The sequence below is a fragment of the Mus musculus genome, chromosome 5 (assembly GCF_000001635.26).
Source record: "Mus musculus strain C57BL/6J chromosome 5, GRCm38.p6 C57BL/6J".
Taxonomy (NCBI): Eukaryota; Metazoa; Chordata; class Mammalia; order Rodentia; family Muridae; genus Mus; species Mus musculus.
In genome coordinates this window covers 29145692-29151077 of record NC_000071.6, presented here as the reverse complement: position 1 = coordinate 29151077, position 5386 = coordinate 29145692, and the positions used below count along the sequence as shown (strand labels likewise).

Sequence of the window (5386 nt, the reverse complement as noted above, 5' to 3'; positions counted from 1 at the left end):
CTTTTGTATTTGCTAATGAGCATAAGTACCTATTACTGGACTTTTGGCTACTTTATGGGTTTCTATTTCTACTACACTTCTCCACTCTTATTCCTTGCGACCCGCCAACACTAGGTAGGAGAGAAATAAGACTAGAGGAGAAAGAGGAAATCGATATCATTAGACTACTTACTGCTGATTAGGGGCATCAAGTTCCTTGGGACAATTTTAATGTTTATTGTCAAGCTATCTCCAGCCAGCAACCACCAGCAACCAGCAGCAGCAACAACCACACACCTTTGGGGGGTGGTTCTTGCATTTATATACCCTCCTGGATGGCCTGGAACTTAATATATAGAACAGGTTGGTGGGGGACTCACAGGGATTTGACTGCTTCTGCCTCCTCAGTGCTGGGATTAAAGGTGTGCTAGATCTACCCTAGCCAGCCCTAAAAATTATTTTATATTTATTTATTTATTTTATGTTGTGTGTATAAGTGTTTTCCAGCATGTATGGGTGTAAATTGCATGTGTACCTGTTGCCTGTGGAAGTCAGAAGAGAACATCAGATCCTCCAGAAATAGAGTTACTGTAATTGTGAGCTGCCATACGGATGCTGGGAACCAAACCCAAGTCCTTTTCAAGAGCAGCAAGTATTGTAAAAGCAGCTGCCTCTCCAACCCTCCCTGTTTTTTATGTAATTTGAGTAGAGACTATGATCTTGGGACAATCTGTTCTCCCTTGAGGTTGGAATGTAAATATCACCCTCCTCCTGCCCCCACCACTCCGTGTGTGTGTGTGTGTGTGTGTGTGTGTCCTGAAAGTCTAACTGCACAGTTTTAAGTTGAAAGCTACTCACCCGTAGTTGTTCACTGCAGTGTCTACTGGACACCAGATTTCCTGTTCTCTCTTAATCCCCTTTGCTTCCCTTTCCTTTTCCCTTTCCGCCCTCCCTCATTCCTTTCTAACATTTGTTCTTTTTTTGTGAGGATCTCGTGCAGATGGGGAGGAATTTGTATCTGCTTTTTTTCCTTCCATTCTTTCAATTCTTCCTCCTCTTTTTCTCTCAGGTTTCTGAAGTACTTCCATTTGAGATTTGATAAAAAGATTTGTGATCTTGTTTGGTAAATACAAAGCTCAAAATCAAACAGACCCTCAGAAAAGCCTTCTGTTTTCTTAACATCATGTATTTTAATTTTTTTATTTTATAATACACAGTAGCCATGCAAAGTCTCTGGCAATAACAAGGCCAATCATTATAACCACATTCAGCAATGATTTCATATTCTGATAGATTACTTAATAGTAATTACATCTACTCTGCCGTGTAATTAGATGTTTATTTGCCATGTAACTTTTATATTTCATCAAAACGATGTGATTTATACAGTAAAGATAATTATCCTGTGATTACAAGCTGTGACCTTGAACTATACTTTAATAATTAGTTACAGTTTCTGAGGTAATTAAATTGTTGAGGCAGATCTTGCTGGGTGAGAAGGGAACTACATGCAAATGAATGCTCCAGCCCATAGATAGGTACAGTGATGAAGAGTCATGGATGACCTCAGTACTATACAGCCATTACCACCACCTTCCACACCACAGAGCCCGCTCTCAGGAATTTGTGTCCTCCTCCATTGAGGACCAGCCCTTGGGAACAGGTTTTACTGCCCTGAAAGAGATTTAGGAATGGAGTGGGATTCTGCTCTGCCAAGGGAAATGTAGAAGGCAGCCTTTCCAATTGTAAAGCAAACTAGGCAAAACTTCCTTCTTTACAGTGTGAAAAGACACATGGACACCATCATCAGAACCACAAGAAGAATGGCCAGAGGAGGAGTTCAGTACATTCCTGGTCAGGGGAGGTGAACATGCCTCTGACATAGACCTGTTAGATTTTCTGTGGAGACAGATGCCCTGATCTGTGCTTCTGCCCTGTCATATGAACCACTGTGGTACAGTCTTCGTATTCTTTAAGGCAAGGTTAGACTGTCTGGAAAAGGGAACATTGTACCTGGCCCTCACTGGCCTTCTGTAGGCTGAACTGTTGTCCTTGTGTTTACACAAGTGTTTTGTGAGATTTCTGTTCAGGTTTCTTCAGAATGAAACATGGGTGGGAAAGAGGCTTGGCATCACTGGCACTATCCAGTTAAGCTGTCAAACTAATGGCCTTGTAAAGGACTTCAAAGGAAACTGCAACTCACTTAGCATGTGATACAGACAGGTATGAAGGTATGGGTATAAAAGTCTGTAAAATTATGCATGTTTGTTTCCATCGTTAAAGAAAATCTATTTACCTCATTATCTATCTATCTATCTATCTATCTATCTATCTATCTATCTATCTATCTATCATCTATCTATCATCTATCTATCTGTCTAACTACCTATCTATTTTCTCTTATTGTTGAATTTTTTTCATGCAATATATTTTGATCATATTTTCCCCTGACTTCTCTCAGATTCTTTCCATCCCCTGATCTATCAGTGCCATGCTTTTTCTTTCTGTAGAAAGCAAGCAAGCAGACAAGCAAACAAAGAAACAAAAGTCAAACTGAACATGCATACACACACACACACACAGACACACACAGACACACACACACACACAAGAAACACACATATACATACAAACATAACCTATAGAAAACAAAATTGGAAACCATAATCAAGCAAAAGATCAATAAGACAAAAATGCCCAATCAAAACAATTATGAAACAAAAGTCTAAAAAATAACATTGACCTTGTTTTGTGCTGGCCTACCTTTAAGTGTGTTTAATACACCCAGTAGGACTCCTCTGGAGAAAACTAATTTTTCCTTTGCCAATGGCCCATTGTAGATAGCTTCTTGTTTTAGAGGTGGGGCTTTGTGTCCACTCAGTGCTGGAACCCCATCTGGCTTGAACCTGTGCATGCTGCCTTAGTGCGTGTTATGAGTTAATATGTGCACCAGTCCTGTCCTGCCAGGGTAAACAGTTTCCTTGGTGTCATTCCTCCTCTCTGGCCCTTGCAATCTTCCACCTCCTCTTCTGCATAGCTTTCTGAGCTTCGAGAGAAAGGGTTTGATGGAGACATCCTAGTTAGAACTGAGGGGCTCCAAAATCTCTTCCTCTATGTACATTGTCCAGATGTGGGTCTCTATGGTAGTTCCTGTCAGTTTCTGATGATGGCTCAGTGAGACACTATTTTATGGTATAGTAGAATGTTTCTGTGTCCCTTAGTGGTATTTGGTTTTCCTATAGGACCATGGCCTATGCAGTCTCAGGTTCATGGCAACCAGAGCAGGGTCAGGAATAAATTCCAAGGCCTGGAGCAGGCCTTAAGTCCAGTTAGAGAATTGTTGATTACTTCCACAGCGTTTGTGTTGCTACTGCACCCGCATGTGCTGCAGGCAGGTCACCATTGGAAGTTGCCATCACCAGACCTTTTTGATTAAAAAAAAAAAAAAAAAAAGAAAACCTCCATTTTTATTTATCATCAAGATCTATCACATGTCTAGAAAAACATGATTTGCCAGTTTGTTATTATGGCAAACTTTTATTGTTTTTAGTTAAGAAAAGTGGGACTATTTCATATTGCTCATCTATCTCCATTTTAAACATTGATAAAATTAGTGATTTAGCTTATTTTTATTATCTGGTCTTTCTAATCTTTGACACTCAAAAAAAAAATGACTGCCCACAAGGATTTACTTGTTTGTAATTACTTACATTTTTACTTTATGTTTTCAGATTTATGGCAACGTTTATTGGGTCCCATCTATTTGATTAGGTGTGTTCTTATGATTATAATATTGCTTCAAATATTAATTTACTAAACATATAATTTGATGCTTTAAATTAATAACATGGCATACTGTGAAACTCAGTAAGATAACCTAATGGTCACGGCCTACAATTTATGAACTATTAATTACCTATTAACTCAGCCACTCACATGACCTGAAGATCCATCAGCTTGATTGAGAATAAAGACCTAAATGATCCTAAAGGTATTTCATGTAAATTTCAAAAAAAATATCCAGGAAAAGGTGATCTTTGGATAGAAAGTAAGGCAGAAAAAAAGTTGATTTTTAGGATATGTTTTTATCTTCTTCTACCCAGCAGGCAGATGTTCCTCTGAGCAGCATTCTATATTTCTTAGTTGTCTCCCTAACAATGTCTCTTGCACGGCTGACTCTTTCCTTATCCTTAAAAATGTGTGTGTAGGTGTGAGTGTGTATGTGAGTGTTTGAGTGTGTGCCTATGTATGTGTGTGTGTAAATGTGAGTGTGTGTGAGAGTATGAGTATATGTGTGTGGGTGTGTATGTGTGTGAGTGTGTATGAGTGTGTGTGACTGTGCATTGTGTGTGTATGTGAGTATGTGTACGTTGCTAACAGAATAAAAAACTATCTTGCAGCCTTGGAACTCACAGGATTAGGCATAGACGTAACTGGGCTTCATTTACTAAGTGTGCATTACCTCATCCTTTGGTTCTAACTATGGATTTTCCATAAATCTCCATGCGGCTAACCATGATAAACTGCCCAACACATCACAGAACAAGGCAGTGCTTATTAGCACTTGAGAAGTTATTGATTCTTGTTCTGATTAATCTTTTATGGGTCTCTGTTGTATTAATTCCAGAGAGAAGACTTGGTTCTACTGCAGAGAGATTGTTCATGGCTTCTACCTCAGTGACAAGATTTTAAATGTTACCACTATTAGTTTAATGATAACTTTTCTGGCATTGATTTTTTTTTTGTCTATTTATCAACAATGAGTACTTTTAAATTGAATTCATTTTAAGATGTGCCAATAAAATGTGACTCCAAATATGTTTTATACTTAAGGGTAAAAAAGGAATTTTTATTTGTGGTTTAAGATTCTATTTATTTCTCTTTTATGTGAATGAAAATATGTATATTTTTGGTGAAGGATTTTTTTAATAAGTGAAATTAATTTTATTATGTTTCTGAGCGCCTTGTGATTCTCCAATACTAATTTTACTTGTTGATTCCATGTGAATGTTTCTAAGCTAATAGTATATTAGTGTCTATTACCAAGATAAATAGCTTTCAGGGGGAAAGGCGTACTTTGGCCTTGATTTCAGTTTATGGTCACTCTGTTGGCCTTTGTTGTGTGGTGAGGTAGAGCACCATGTCGGGAGCATGGCGAAGGAAGCCTCTCGCCTCCTGTGAACAAGAAATGAAGACATAGAAGGAGCTACCGTCTCAGCATGGCTCTCAGGGTTGCACCCTCGATTGCTGTACTTTCTCTCACTAAGCACCTCCCCCCAAAGATCCCACTTCCTCTCAATAGTGCTACTGGCTAGGGACGAGGTCTGAGGGACTTTAGCAAGAGTATATCATGCATGAACATGTAATGTGTGAAATGGCACGGGTGAGTGGTACACTTTATGGCATA

At 38.8% G+C, this 5386-nt stretch overlaps 1 annotated feature.

Moving 5' to 3' along the window:
• Positions 3652-4950: an enhancer, noted in NCBI's record as "MFCS3". NCBI's record gives its function as "enhancer in the brain and motor neurons" and the evidence as "EXISTENCE:transgenic organism evidence [ECO:0001131][PMID:19369396]".